The 16,895-nt window shown below is 41.1% G+C and overlaps 1 protein-coding gene across 2 annotated transcripts in view; it reads right to left on the bottom strand.

Annotated features, from left to right (window-relative positions):
• Positions 1–13,985, bottom strand: part of LOC117232891 — a 56,504-nt gene extending 42,519 nt beyond the window's left edge. For both annotated transcript variants that reach the window (XR_004493216.1, XM_033492655.1), the window contains exon 1: positions 13,940–13,985. The gene's annotated coding sequence lies outside the window, so the exon portion shown is untranslated. The remainder of the gene's footprint in view (positions 1–13,939) is intronic.
• Positions 13,986–16,895: the final 2,910 nt, after the last annotated feature.

The following is a 16,895-nucleotide window of genomic DNA, read 5'->3' as shown; positions in this document are numbered from 1 at the left end:
GTGTCACTCACTCGTATCGCGTTTTCGCATTCCGCAGACCTGCGCGACCCTCTTGAATTAAACATGCGGAATCGCAGCTAAAGACTGTGCGGACGGTCGGGCGCAACTGTGAAATTAAATCGCTGCTGCGTGGCTGACGATCCGCTAATTGCTTCGTTAGAAGACGAATTTTTACGACTGGAGAAAAACATTGATAAAATGAAGTTCCCTGTTCGCAAGAAAAATTCGGCTCTACTAGAGAATTTTAAACGTTTTTTTGAGCTGCAATTGGCGAGTTCTGATTTTGATTTGATTCTCGCCCGTATTGTCACGTGGTTTGAAAGTTACACAGAAAATAGATACTTAGTTTCAGAATTTTAGTTTTATCGTTGAACGATATAAAAATTGAAACGACTTAAAATCAATCGCCTGAAGCGTTTTCTGCTGTGTGTTTCGGTTGCAAGCCGCGTCCACGATGAATTACATTCTGACACCACGGGATTTAAGCATTACAACTTCTTCGGGGTTCAAACTTAATCGAGGGTGTCTTACTGTTAGTGCGTCGCCTGAACAAGATAGCTGGGACGTTTAGATTCTGATACGTCGAGATGTAATTCCACGTGGACGTGACTTACATTCGAAAATCGCAGGTATTTAGTAGTAGCGTCAGGAAAGATGGTACATCGCGATAGAAAATAGAACGAAATTAAAATTTCACCATCGTTCGAAAAGCGACGAACTATACTTTGTCGAAAATATAGCGTCGTTTATAGTTTGCTCGTATCGATTATGAATTTCTTGCCTAATTTTCAAACGAGAGCTCAAAATAGCGCACGAGTGATATTTCTAAATGAACTGGCACAGAGATTCTCGTTCACCATCCCCTAACTGGCATTCTCCACCGATTACTCGACAAATCATCCGCGAAGAAGTATGTACAAAGACCATAGTTGCATAATTCAGTTGGCGGTAGATCGGAATTGGCCGTGTTTCACGAGAGTATGCGAGCTTCGTTTAACGGTGTCATTTAGCGTTAAATTATTCACGAACGGCTGCCATGGCTCGGCAAAGAAATCTGCTACCCTGGCAACTTAAAATTGCCGGGTGAAGGCGATTCCGCTAGAAAATTGTTTGTCGATACGACCATCGAACACCTGCTATCGTGCGAAACAACGTTCTCCTCCTACGCTGCAAGTTATTTCCATTTCCGGGGTAGAAGGATTTCTACTATAAAATTGCGTTTATACTTGTCACATCACGTTGAAACATTCACGGCCGGTGAGTTTTCGTTCCTAAATTAAAAAACTACAAGTTTCTGCAATTTAGACGAGGACAAGAATTTCAAGTTTGCTTTCGAATACTTAATGGTCACTTAACTTTATTTATAGGACAATGATTTAATTTATTAAAATGGCCCTCCGGTTAATCAGCCGTGTCAACCAATGGTCGAATCAGATTTATTTGAAACGAATATTTCTAATTCTCGCTGACACATTGAACAGCTTGAACGCTTGGAAATATTAATACACACGGTGGAGTTTCGAGGAACTTGGGTGAAAAGTTTAATCGAATTTTAAAGTGGCTGCTGAATCCAGAAGTTGTTGCAGTTCTGCGCAAAATGCTAACTCTTGCGCAACGTATCTTTACATGCAGCATTATCACGAGCGATCCTGTTTCACTGTTTAATAGATTACGCTCCTTGCTCCGTTTGTCTGACCGTTCATTGGTTTAATCCACTTACGATTTCTCTGTCTTCCAGTAATATCGCGTACTTTCTACGATGGAAAATACCCGTATCCTCGATACGAAAGGACGAGAGAATTGGATTGGACTGGTGCTGCGAGGTGTCTTGTGTTTCACGACCTATGCTTATAGTTATTCTTAGAACCGTTTGCTTGCTTAGTTTTATTTCTTCGTAAATAGATTCCTCTTCTTTCGTTGTAATTTCTACTAATATTCCTTTCCTTATTGCTACATCCTCAACCGCAAGATATTGATTTCTTTTATTAATATTTAAAAAGCATCGTCGACGAAGAAGCTTCGTTAAGAATCTACCATCTTATCGAGCGAAATCCATAAGAATTGCATTGGTCCGTTGATTATGTTTCACGCCAGTCTTGAGCTACGTGTCTTCTTGTTTCTTCGAGCGAATCTCCGCTGGACGTTTGCCTACTGGCAACCAAAACGGTGCTGATTCCTTCCGTTTCAAGGAATCCTTTTCCGCTAGAACGAGCGGACCAGAGAACGCCGGAAATAGAGGCGAGGAACAAAAGCGATTCTCGCGATCCTGTGGTTGTTCGTGGTCGCGGAACACTTCGTTAAGGATTGGCACTTCTCTTCGATCGTCTTTTTCTTTTTCTTCCTCCCTCAAAAGCTGTTTACTCCTTGAATTTACCTTTCGACTTTAGAAAATACAGAAACTACAGAAGGAGAATCGGAATCCGGGTTTCTATCTCATCTAAGAAATTGTACTCTGTTAAATTAGAACTTTTAAGTTGGAACAAGCAAATTTCCATTATTGTCCAATTCTTTTCAGACGAAACTTGGAAAAAGCAAACTCACTGGAATCGTTCGGTTCCAAATTATCACACGTACAAGAATAAACCACGTAAAAGCGTTTAAAGCCAGAAATAATTAAAGGAAAAATTCTTAATCTTTTCCTATCGAATCTTCCTTCGATTACTCTCGAGTATTCCGTCTATTCTCAAAATATTTCGTCCGAACAAAACCATTAAATTGGCCGGTGAGCCTCCTAAATTCTGCAAACAGAACTTCCAGATCACTCAGCGAGCCTGTTCTTCGAATACAATCTTCGACTTTCGGCAAAGTAGTTAAAGAATCGTTTCTGCCTCGGTGTTCGGATCATTTGTATCCTCCGTTTGCTTCATCAGCGATTCCAGCAACTTTTAGGGATCGCGTTAACGACATCGTTGGTAGTCTAGCCTGTTCCACAGCCCTTCCACCAGACTATTGGCTTCTAACGAACGATTCGGCAGCACAGTTCGGTTCTCCATTGGTCCACTTAATCGATCCTTATCGTACTCGGTGGTCTTTCTTCTTAAGTCCATTATTCTACTTCTAATGCTCGCTACTTCTTGGCGAATTTCTCCGATGAAACAACCAATGGCAATCGTGTGTTCAACTTTAGCAAATTATTGGCCAGAGTGGTCGCTGCCTGATAAGCGAGAAGAGAATTTTTCCTGTCTTTACGCCAACTCGAAATCTTCTTTCCTTTTCACGTATCGTCAATCCGATCTATTTCGCCACTCTTCTGTTATCAGAAGAGTCGCTGCATTAATCCGAGGGACGTGGCGAGCTTTCCAACGAGCAGCAATTTCAAAATCCCCACGCAAAAGTTAGCAGAATTCTGAAGAAAAAGTTGGTGGCTCGTGATCTTGCTCCTACCATAGTTAGACAATATGGCAGCGTGCAGATGCGAAGACGTTACAGAGCCGACTGTTCCTTGCTTCGTCCCATGCAGTCGGCGAGCTCGCGTCTACTTTCTTACCGTACATCGTCGATGTACCGAGACTTCGTTGGCTTCACGTCGAAACCGGAGGACCGACCGCGCGAAGATCATCTTTTGTTCGAGAAGAAAGCTTTCAAGAGGAGGAGGAAATCTGGAAACGAAATCCACCGGAGAAACTGTCAAACGAGTAACCGAATACCATCGCGTCTTTCAACGTCCGCTTGCGTGATTTTCAGTTGCATTTTTCCTTTCCAACTTCCTCCTCCGGGCTTTGATTATTTTTTCTATCCCATTTCATAGATTTTGAATCGTTTCGACTCGTCTTTGTTACGCTATAACGACAGGCGAGTGATAAATTAATATAAGAACAAGCTTGTTACAATATATCGATTATTCGCTATTTCGAGGCTACAAAACAACCTGTTCCCTAACTTTTTGCCATTCCTTTTCATAGTTGGTTAAACTTTCCTATTTTTTTTTCTCTCTTTTACACGAACTAGCACGAAGCTTTAATCGTTCAGTCGGTTACGCGAAATAGATGGGATAGTTTGGAATCTTTCGCATAGCTGACGATCGATGAAAAGCAGGAATGAAATTTTTGAAACTCGAGGAACCGAGTCTGCATCGAACCGATGACGACAATGGATGAATATTTGTTCTTGATATTTATTTTTCATACAGCAATTCGCGAACCTCGTACGTATGCCTTTTTTCACTGTATTCCCTTTTAAACGTAGAAATTACTTTTCCGCTGTAACAAAGGTTCTACGTTCTGCATCTTCGAAAATTGGAAAACGAAATGGAAATAATAACGATACACGGTTGATGGAATTTCTGGTTTCCATTTCCGGTTCTCTGCAGTTTTGATTAAAATTTTCAACACGATCCATTTCACAAACTCGAAAGTACAAGTTTGCAAATAGAAACGCTGATGATGGATACGTGGTAGATGGTGAATTAGTCGGTTTCGAATGTTCGATGTAACGTTGTCATTCGAGGCGATGTTATGTTGTTTTATGAAGACACTGGTGCCGCGTGGAGCGAGGAGAGCGAGGGGGAAATGATTTATCGTCCAGATACCGTAACGCGAACAGCACGATAACGTCTGTGTAACAGGCTGTTCGACGTGACGTTGATACTAACAGTTTATAATTCGATCATCGAGACCATTGCAAACTGGTTCACGCGTTTCTACGTTAATTTCATGTACGGATTATGCACCTGATTTTACTACAATTTTCTTTTCTGATTATAAATTCTGAGCACAAACACACACATAACGATTATTCCAGAGTTCCCAAAAAAATAGTCACACTAGATTTTTTCATCTTTTCTCGATTAACACGTACGAAATTTAAACGTGTTGGTTTGTTTAATAAACAGACGAGTGCTAAAATTGTAACAGTCGATTATATTAAAATCACTTTAAGTACAAGTATAGTGATAGTATATATCGCTCGCTCAATGCTACTATTCAACTCTCTATATTGAGATATGTATAATTTTGTGTGCTAGACTAGATTGGTCGCGTAGTAGTGACACACGTATGTGAATATGAGTGTGTGGAAGTATTTGTGTGCGCGGTGTCTCGAAAAACAGGCAAAGAGAGTGCTGTGACGCGTGCAAATGTAAGATCCTGGAAATCGTTTATTAAATAAATCTAAAACTAATTTAATATGAATTCTGAGTGTAACCTTAGTGTTCCTTTATTTTTATTTCGGCAGTTAAGATCCACAATTCTCAACACTCTAATTCTTCAACTATTCGACTATATGACTGTTGTAAATCCGATTGACGATTACAAATAACGGCGATAATATTTTGCCCGGGGTTCGTTTATCTTTGAACTTAGCAAAACAAAAACAACTTTCCCTCCCGATTCAAATCCTTCGTTGACTCGTATGACGCCACATTACAAAGACGCACAGAATTAACAGAGCTCGGGCCAAGTGCACTGTCTCTTCCTTTTTGTACATCTCCGTAATTACAGCGCCACGTCTCTTAAAACCGCGCGAAAGAACAGTACACGCGTTTTTGCAAGGCTACATTAATATTTTACGCGATTGTAAGAGAATTTAAAAAAGTTCGAAGCAAGGAGCGAGGCAAAGAATCGAAACGGTTCAGCCGGTGGATAATCCAGCCGATAGGACGCGCGGAAGCGAGTACGTTGTACGCGTAATAGCGGAGCCAATGAATGTAAAATGAAGTTCTTGTTTAGGTGCGCGATGAGGAATATTAATAGAATTCCGCGAAGCGAAAATTCCATCGGGGTGGAAAAACAGCGATGCGATAACAACTGAATTCCGGAGATACGATTAAACGAGGAAATTCAAAGCAATTATTCCGCGTGGCAAAGCCACTCGACCGTGCTTTTACCAAAACACAACGCGTCTATATCGCCCTCGATCCTTTCCACAGCTCGATATGTTCTTACTCGATATAGCGAGGTTTTATGTCGGAGAAACGATACGAGCGAAAGTCGGCCGCGAGTGGAACGAGTTTGCGTTGGTCAGACAACTTTCTTAAATCCTTTTAATTCAACTTTCTTCCCGTAGTCTTGTCTACTGAAGTGACGTGCTGCCGTAGAAGTAGCTTGTACTGTATATTTGTGTGTAAGTCGATGCAAGTAGTATGAATCTGGTATTAGTCAGACAGCCGTCCGAAATCCTTCTAATTCAACTTTTATCTACTGAAATAATATACTGTCGTAGAAGTGGCGTATATTGGATTTTCGGTAAAATATCTTTTGTTTCTCGGAGAAGAAGAAGCAGCCCGAATTCTACGTTCTCCTGACCCCACGTCGAACTTGTACAAATTCTACGCACGTATAATAATTTCATAGATTCCTTATTTGCTCGTTATACGAGAATTTTCTTATCTCGCCCCTTTGTCTCATATTCCGAAATGCTCGTATTGCAATTTTTCTCGTTAATTACGCAAGAGGATATCGAAGAAAAGAGCGACGAGATAGGAAGAATTTTTCGACAGTATTGTTAGCCGTACGAAGAATAATTTCACGGATCGTAAACGCGACGGCGAAGGGCTCGTCAACAGCGTCGTTTCCTTCTCTTTTATAAAACATCGAACGTGAGAAGGATCAAGATGAAGCGAAGCGGAACGAAGCCGAGCTGACAGTCGCCGGAATCGAGGAAACGGAACGACGAGGAGAATTTAGCGACGCGCGATTGTTGCTAATTGCGCGAATTAACTGAAATTAAGCGGCCGTTGAGCGTTTCCATAAATTTCGCCCGACAACTCGCTCCGTCACGCGTTTCCTTCTCGCCTGCCCAAGTTTCAACCATAATTCCGACGTTAAGCCATCGCGCCACAGCGCGAATAACTTGACAACCACTCGTGAACTAGTTGAAAATCATCGACTAACTTGCCTCGTAATAGTTATTTCTCCTCAAACATTAATTTTATCTCCTACCCTTGCAAAATTATTATACGATCGATCAACAACTTTTGCAGTGAAACTATCGAAAGTGATTTGCAGAAGAGTTCTTCTTTCCCAATTACTTCTGCCTCCAGGTACATTTGTTAGCCCACTGTTGTATTCTCTTAGCGATAGATTCGAAATTCGATCGGTCGGATTTCCAGAAGCTCCCCGTTGTAGATACTCTCCGATAATTCCCCAAAAAGCAGAAACATCGTTTTTTGTACGCGTGAATTTTCCCTAATGGAGGCGGTGTTCGAACGTTGTAGCAACCGTGTGGATAATCCAAGCGATCGTCGAGATAAATTGTTAGCACCCGAGTGGAGTGGAGAGCAAGTGGTGCGCCTCCTTAATAGCCGTCCATCGTCCTCTGTCGATGATATATCACACTAATCTGTCCGTATTAAACGTAATACACGATGGAGTTCGACGTACACGTACAAATTGCATTGAAAGTTGGAAGAGAGAGATTCGAGTTCGTGAATCCGGACTGCTATTCACAAAGAATAGAAATCAAGCGAAATTACACGTGGAACGTAGGTATATGGCGTGTCCTAGCAAGAATGGTAGAATCAGTGAAGAGAGCATTTTCTTTTATCTTGTCATAGATATCAGACCCAGTTTACATATGCATTAAGCAATAATAGTAAACGTAAATGTTCTACCTATTTGCAAATTGATACAGTCAACGATCCTTATCGAATTTGTTCTCCTCGAAGGGGAAAGAAACCCAATCTCGATACGTGCGTACAAGCAACGTTAGTTTCTTTTTTCATGTTCAAAAACTTCGTCAAGCGTTTCTGACTTATTTTATTTTATTACTTTTTACTTTAACAACCGGTAGGAAGTTGAATTTCGCGAGAAACGCGAATGCGAAGCGACGTAGTAGTCATGGAATAACGAGGATGAGCTGGAGGAAAAAAAAAACGAACGAGGATGGTTCTCCTTTGTTCTGTGCAGAAACCTCGTTTAGGATTACGTAAAGCCCTGTAATGAACGATGATCGAGAGCGCGTCCTGCTGATTATGGACGCTTTATGAAACAGCGCACGCGAGATGCGGTTAATAGTCCGTGCCAATCGATTGTGTAAGTAATAGGTGGGTAGTTATATAAATGACATTAATATCGTTACGAGCGACATGAAAATGGATCGCGGAGCTAATGAAGTTTTATAGGAATTTTACAGAAACTTCAACTTATTGAACGATACGATACTGATACTTATCAAACGATACTTACCAGGTTAATAATTAATTAATATCGATAATATCGATTCCCAATCATTCCACATTGACTATCTTGTAAATACATAAACATAAGCCCGTCGAATTGGATTAGACAAACAGAAGGGTTGTCGGCACGCGAGTACTTCTCAACGGTTAGCTTTATCGCGTGGCTGAATGAAATACGAGCCATAATGGCACAGCGTGCCGTTTTCTCTACCGTTGACTCGCTGTCGCTCATAATCTTTATCGTTAATTTTATACCACGCTCAACCAGCTCCGGTGTACTTTCTCGCTGTTCTTTCTAACTCGCAATACGCTTCGACAAAGTCGAACGAAGAACTTGCAGAACATCACGCGACTCTATTTCCTCTAATACTTGCAGACGTAATTAAGCAACCGATTAACCAGTCAGAACAGCGAAGAGTCTTTCTGTAATCGAATGTGGAATTTTTGGTCATATTCATAGACCTGAACGATGAATTTCAGCGCGAGGAGATTCGAACAAATCGGAGCGGCATCGATACGTAACACGCTTGATTATACGCCATGAATTCTGCGAGAGGAAACATTGGGAATAGGGAAGAATGGGTATGGTAAAGGAGAGAGGCGAGGGGCGAAGGGAAGGAGAAAGGCGGGGAGCCAAAGGAAGGAGAGAGGAACGGGGTCCAAGAGCAAGAACGCAAGGTACGCATTGATCCTGCCGACTGGTGGCTTGTTCTCTGCAGCTCCTCGACCTTGTAAATTAAGCTCTATTAATATCTCAAGCATGCCTGGGGTGCCGGAATTTCAACCCTGGTGCGTAAATCAAGTATACCTCTGGGCATACCTCTTTTCTCTCTCTCTCTCTCTCTCTCTGTTCCTTTGACGGATGAATCGTTCAACCGTTTCGTTTTTTATCCTTGAGACGGATACAACTTTCTCTAGGTTCTAAAAATAATTTTTAAGAACTTGTTTTCTACCTTGAGTCGGTATGCTGTGAATTTTTCGAACTTTTTTGCAGGACTGGAAGAGAATCCTTTCAAAAGTGAGAAAGGAAGTGCGAAACGTGAAATTTAAAGCGAGATGAAGAAGAAATTTCGAAATTATAAGTATCAGGAACTTTTTTGTTGTCCTCGAGAGAAACTTCTTCTTCTTCCCCTTTTAACTACTTCGAAATTCTTTTTTTAAGCGAAATTTAAGTGGAAGAAACTGGAATTCAGCCTATGGCGGAAAAAGACCTTGAGAAGTACGAGAAGAATTGAATTATTGAAGAGAAAAGAAGTAACCGAGGTATCCGGAGTCGACTCGAGATAGCCAGACGCGAAAATCGACAACCCTTCTCGCTACCTCGTAAACCTTGGTGAATTCCAACCCTTATTCAAATTAATTCTACCATTGTATTTTGTAATACCTCGTAAGATGTTATCTGTAGCGGTTACAGTTTTAAGGCTATTCTTCCCTCACTTTGTGACAATTATTCGACTCTTATTTTTAATAATCATACTTTTAACGATATAATCATATTTTGCTTCGTCTCTACGTTCCATCCAATACCATCCATTTCGCTATTCTTTCATCAAAATTCCCTGGCAGATCCATCTTTTTAACGTCGGTACTCCCACGTCCTTTATACTCGTACTAATCGCCTCGCCATCCGTTTCATCCTTTAATCCCACGATTTTAAACGTGTCACGAGCCCTGTAACCTGTCCCTCCAGTCGTCGAATCACCGTGTTTAACGTAATCACCGAGTAGCGGGCGTCGTTGTAACGTGGTTTCCACGTTAATTTCACGACCTCATCCAGGCTGGAACGTCGTATTCCGGTTTACCGTGATCATCGTTTGCCGTAATCCTTCGCCTTCGATCGGTCCAGGTTAAACGCACCATCGACAAAATTTAGTCGATTTGGCTAGCAAGTTTTCTTAGCAAGTTTCACGCAAGATTTACGAAAAAGGTCTGTTCCTCTTGACGATTCTACTTTTCCTTTTATTTCTATTTTTAACGAGTTATCCCTTCAACGAAATAAATCGCCCTCTTCTTTCACGAGAAAAAAAAAAAAAAGATTTCCTATGGTTTTCTGACTTCCTCTCTCAACGTTTTATTCAACATACGACTTCTTGTCCATTTATCAAAGATTCACCGGGGACCTTCAGTTTCTCGTATCTTTTTTCTACCCACGTGTCTCTTGTATCTTGTTCAACGTCACCATTGTTCATGGACCTCTTAGCTATCCTAGTAGTGGTTTTACCCTTCGCCGGTCGTCGTCGTAACGTAATACATGTCTTTCTGTATCCGCTTTCCTATTTAAAATAACAGATATTATACGGGAAACGAGAAGAATCTAATTTTTTCGTCCGATGCATATTTCACGCGATACTTTCGTAATTCAATTTAAATGTAATTTCGATACTGTAACATTGTTTGATCTCATACGATTTGTTTACTCAAGCTTCGTTTTTTATAAACGCGTATCAGTTCGAATTACCAGTATTTTGATTTGTACGTAAAATGTAGCAGGTTTATATTTCTGATGACGTGATGCACACGAGCGTGCGATGTAGCTATTCCTAATATTACTATTTGTATTATATTACGCGCGTAATAGCTGGATCGCACGCTCGTGTGATTTGCATCGTCAGAAATATAAAGTCACGATTGCAATTTCCATAGCGATAACCGAGATAATGGAATATTCTACAGAAGTAACGGTCTACGCGTTTTATTTCGACGAAGATTACGTCGAGATCAGAGCCGCCAAGTCCAATTAGAATTCGAAGCAAATATCGTTTCTTAAACTGGCGAAAGTCACACACGAAATTCCGAGAAGCGCAGCGAAATTTCTCTTTACTGTCCCGTTGCATCCAGTGGTTGGATCTTCGAGTTTAAAGTAGATAAACCTGGCTTTGGAATCGGTTAACACAGTTGAAGATAGCATGGCGAATAAAACGAGCAAAAATTACAGAGAAACGTCAAAGAGGAAATTATGGAGCAACGACGATGTAACCTGGGCTACCGTTTATCTACGATTCAAGTTTCGAGCAGAGGATATCCCAGATTTTCAACGAGCTTATTAATATCCTGCAAACCTAAATCCGACGAAGTATGGCGGGTAAATTTCGATAGGAACTCGTGAAGCGTTTACCGGGCCACTTGAACAACTTCGGCTAATTCCTTCGCTCGATTTTCCACCGGCAAGCGCTTGATCCTTGTTATTAATCCGATAATAAGAATCTGATTGGAAATGAGCGGGACGAATGGGGACAGGATGGCTTACAACATTGTTACAGGAATTTAATCGAGTTCGGGACGATTCGATGCTAAATTAGATAAGAGGAATTCGTAACATCCCAAGTTTCTCACTACCTATAATTACTAGTGGCACAGAGGAATTCCAAACTTTCCCTTCCTTTTCTCCAGAATAATTTTCTTAACTTTGCTTCGTTTCTATAGCCGATCGTCTTCGCAAGATATTCGTTACGATAAAAAGAAAAAGAAATAGGTAAACATTTCTTTTGTATATATACGAAGAAACTGCTACATTTTCTACAGAAAATTTGCCGTGCAAGTATTTGTCCAAGTTGTCGCGGATTCGATCGGCTTCTCGTTATCGCGTAGAAGGCGAGACGACGCGGATGCAATGTAAATCGAAGCCACACGCGACATCGAAAACGTGACGTAATCATCTCCGCCTACTCGCGCTTTCGAAAAGTTTCTGCGTCTGTCGTTCGTCGACGAACCACCTTACAGACGAGCATCCGTATCCTCGCAGTCGATTCGTTTAATTTTCTAACCTGCGACAGAGTAGAGAAACGTCGATGATTTTTGTACGATACGTAAAGAATATTCTGAGAGTGTCTGAGTAATAACGTCTTCTTCTACTGATTACAGTCGCTGGAAGAGTATCGTATCGAGGCTGTTAGGTTAGTACAGTGAATGGAGTTTCGCGAAAGGTAAGATAGAGCGGAGTTGAAACCCTTAGGAAACAGCGACAGGATACTGCGACGAGAATAGAAACGAAAGGACGTTGGAGGACGGATGAATAATTCATTTTAACAGGCGACCGAATTTCCTCGCGAATTAACATTCGTGAAACTTTGTCACGGTTTTAGAAACGTTTTCGGTCATCGAGGTAATCGGTAACAGATATATAAATCTACCACGAATACTCGAAACAATGGTGAAATAAAAAGCTGAACAGTTCGAGAAATTGCTCGATTTCCGATCGAATTTTTCCAAGTTCGCTATAATTCAGCTGGCACCTGCATTGAGAATTCTGCTATTTCAGAATCGTCGAGGATGTAGCAGGAATTAAGTCGTGCGATTTACGTCGTTTGGAGATGGAAGAACGAAGCGGCGAGAAAAAAGTATCGAACGGAAGAAGTTTCGAGACTCGAAGAACTCGCTGAGACTTGAAAAAGTTCAAGGTACTTTGCGCGAATTTATCCTCGGAATTTCTGGCATCTTCTTTCTTTTTTACGTAAGAACAGAGAAGATTGGTAATCCGCGATAACCCTCGATATCTCGCGGTTCAATTCGTCGCAGGAATTAGAAATATTGGAATTTGGGATTAGAAAATTATATTTGTTCGATTTGATCATTTACATTTGAATAAAGATTTGTATCTAACCAGGCCCATTGTTAAAATTTATTCAAATAAACCCCGTGAAGCTTGTAAAGCTATTGATCGTAAAGCAGTAACGTTTAAATAATTAAGTAACCCGAAGGAAAGAATAAACAGAGCTCTCTGAAAGCTTTGGAAAGGGAAGAGAAATTACGAGAACCAAGTTTTCCTAATTACAGCTATCCTTCAACGAGTAGTTTCCGCCATGGCCGACTTTTCAATTTCATTTCGTATCAATGTGGAGCAACGATACGGCTTAACGGTTTCGTTTCGCGGAGAATTACTCTCCACAAACTTGTTCCTCAATTAATAATTCAACATCTCTGTTTCGCGATACGCTCAACTGTCGAAGAATCTTTAATTCGTCGCGTCCCGTGACGTGGTGTATCTCTTTCTACTACGTTTTCTTCCCTATCTTTTCTTGTCTTCTATTTTCTTTTCTTTTTCTTACCATTAAAGCTACTGTCAAGAAATCTAAGGAGTGTAATTTTTACGCAAATGGTTCGCCTGATCGTTTCTACGTTTAGCTCCGTACAAATATGAATTTTGCTGTGACGAGAATTTTCTCATACTTTGCTCAAACTTCGGACATCGTTCGACGTTAGAAAAAATATAACTCGGTTGAAAACGATTAAAGGAACGCGGTAGAGCTAAACGTGAACGCTCTTTCACTTCTTCTATGCGTCTGTTTGTAAAATACGGCGAAATAATGGCAAACACGCGGATTTTTAAACAAAACTATGGTACAATGGACGGCTGCTTATCCATCTATTCCGTCCATTTTTCATGAACAATCGCGATCAGTGACGCGACATGGATCGCCATAGAAACGTTCCGGCTAACGAAAATCGCGTACACAATGTAAACCGAGCGAGCCACGCGAAAATAATGCTATCCGTGACTGATCGCGTACACAGGCGAACGGTGAATCGATAATCGGATCGGTGATCGGATAACATGCTGCCTGTACATGCGGAGAAACATAACACGCTTTCACACGAGACGAGGCAGTTATGATAGAACACGTAAAGGGGCGAAATCCGAAAGTATTTTTTATTTCAGAAAATAACTCGAATTAGTCGAATCGCGAAGAAGTGAAACTGCGATCGATCGAAGCCCGATATCTAGTTTGATCTCTAAGAAATTAAACGGTAATCGCGTATTCAAATTAATAGCCAAAAGGCAAACTTCTCGCGAGTTTAATAGCGATGGATTAGAATTAGAAATACCTTCTCGTCCCTTGTCACGAGTTGAATGGCGACAGCAAGAACCTGAAAACACAGAAGAGATTTTGTTATTTCCAAAGCTAGGAAAAAATATTTGTATTTTTAAAGGACTATGATTCACCTCCATAGTATTTTATCTTTATCTAATGTTCTATGATAGAACGTCTCTGCAGACCGAATAAACCTTCTCTTGGAGAAGCATTCAGAGTAAATTCATAAGAAGATCGTTCCAAGCACAATGTCAGCATCCATTCCGATCCATCTACTTTCAATTCAGCGAGGCCCGTTGCTACAACATTTTTCGCTTTGCAGGACGACGCGTCGGGCGTCGCGATGCCGCACCACCGTTCGTGGCGCAGGTTTTCGCGCGATCTCGATGTGCAATCGAATTCTATTCTGCTAACAGCCCTCTTTCACCGAAATAAATTTTTCTCTAGCTTGTGCTCTTGACTCAATGAACGTATCTCGCACAGAGAGGCGTTACGTACGAGTATGACATCGAATAGAATTTTATATTTGGACTGTGTTTAGAAGAGTTCGTTTTAATTGTTGCATCGTTAAATGCAAAATAAAAATGCAACGTCGGATTAAAACAACAGATCGATCTTATTTACTCGTATTTCCTATTTAACGAGTTAAAGTTACTCTGTGGTTAGATAGAAATTTATAGAATATCGAGCAGATAATTCAACGAATAACTCGCTGGTTTAACGAAACTGTCGCAGCTGAATTATATTTCGAACAAACGAACGAATTGCGTGTGGCATTAATAAAGAAATATCTCGTGTTGACGGATAAATGGGAATAAATCCTGTTGTACGATCACGCGAGACTAGCGTGTCGAAAATATTCACATGGAAAGTGTAAAAATTAGGATATCAGATTTTGCTTCACGATTTTCAACATGTAAATTATCTCGTAACTAACGAACTATTTATCTAACGAGGAAATTCCAACGAACAATTTTCAAACACTCGCAGCCGAAATAAAAGTTCTATTTGCAGAAATACACAGAATCATATAGGACGCGTGAAACCAACGTTGCAAGACTCCATTAAGGCGAAGAGATCTGCAAATCGGTTGGTATAATTTTCTTGCTATCCTCTCGAAATCTACGCAACCTCGAAAGTTTGTTACGTGGAATTTCCTCGAACGATGGGCCGCCATTGATGCGACCACGTTTACTGCACCGATGTTCGTTGTTCGCGTTAATAATTATCGATCGGCCATGTCAGAAGTTAAACGAACAAGCCTGCAACGTTCCTTTGTGAGGCAGCTAGCGAGTTCCGCTCGGCCAATCGGATCAACCCGATCGCGCATCCCTTGCCGTATGCACGATGAATATTTATTTGGCTCGATATAGAGAAGAAGAGAACGAGAGGGAGATAGAAAAGAAAGAAAGAGAGAGCTTGATTCGTTTGGTCGTCAATCGGTTTGATCTCGTTCGCTCGATTTCAGCCACAGCAAGAACGATTAATTTCGTTCACGATCGAACCGAGCGGATTCCAGCCTCGAAAATGCAGATCCCTTTGAATTTTCCACGAAAGCCGAATTTTTATTCTTTTTTTATTCTTCTATCTGTTTCGTATTTTTCCTCATTTTGTTCTTCCGCCTTTCCTCCTTGTATTCCTATTTTTCGAGTTTCTTTTTCCACTTGTTTTGAGTTTTCACGAGTGATTCTGTGGACGAGAATCGCAGCGCTCGTTAGTAAGGGAAATATTCATTTTCCGTGGCACGAAAATAGCCCCGACGTTTTGCGAAACCCGGCGAATAACGCGGTGGATAGAGTTTCCGAAAACGCGCTTTAGGTTAACGCGCCGGAATTATAGCCACCAGACTGACCCAGCTTCGTTTCATTAAAAGCTGTGATAATGACGAAGTACGATACATACGTAATTCGTTGAATGGCGGTTTAAACGTTTGAGTTTGTAGAAATCGCGCGCACTTCCAGCCAGCTACGCTTTTAGCAATATCACAGGGGAAAAACCTTCCTTTTACACGGTTCTTTCTGGAATTTAATCTTTCTAACTTGTCACGAAATTAATACTTTTGGACGATACAGCGAAAGAACGTAATTGAAGGAAAGAAGAATGTAACTGACAGAAAGAAAGAATTCGTTTGACGAGAAAATGAACATCGCGTCGTGTGACTTCGATACCGAAATAGTAATCTTATACGAACAACTATTTCCTATATACAAGCATTGCCAATCCTTCGAATACGACATATTGAGAGCGAATGATCGAACTATTCGTATATTAACTATCGACTGTAGTCGGTGTTCCGTTTGTTTCGAAGCGGAAATGGTCGGACGTTCCACGCAATATCTGCTGACAAGGTCGTGGGATTCCCTTTATGCTCGGTGGAGAGAACGACCGATACTTGGTAACTGTGCTTTGAACACCCACAAGGGTCTATTACGATCAAGAACCGCCAGGCGGAAGGTACACTCGCCAAGTTTCCCGGCGGCACCATTTGCGGGACTCCTGGACAGCCCGTGTACGTCGTTGGGCTCTGCTTTTAGGATCGCGAAATGGATCCCTTCCCGACGAAGGGAATATTCGTCACGCTGCTATATCGATCGGTACAACGACTTACGAGGCAATTTGTGAAGGGACTATCGTTTTATGAATCAGAACACGTACGCTATAAGTGAACATCGTAGCTACGATTCAAAATTTCCCGTGTACAAATCACCGAATACAAGAGAAATAGAAGAGAAATCTCGTATCGTTGATACGAGATTTTTCATTCTTTTTAGTCGTCGATCAAGAATAGTGTTTGTTCGAACGTTTCATCGTTTTACAGAGATCTGCGCACTTTTCGAGTAACCTAATACTTTTCCAATGGATAACGACTCGTCGGTGATACTAAATACTTGCGATCGTCGAGTACATGGCAACGATAGAATGGAAAAAAAATCCAGAATAAATTTGTTTCTGTATTAAAGCTTCGAAAA

This window comes from Bombus vosnesenskii, unplaced genomic scaffold (assembly GCF_011952255.1).
Source record: "Bombus vosnesenskii isolate JDL3184/JDL3185 unplaced genomic scaffold, Bvos_JDL3184-5_v1.1 scf7180000013293, whole genome shotgun sequence".
Lineage (NCBI taxonomy): Eukaryota > Metazoa > Arthropoda > Insecta > Hymenoptera > Apidae > Bombus > Bombus vosnesenskii.
Note: the sequence above shows the minus strand (reverse complement) of the source record. Positions and strands in the feature narration are given on the sequence as shown.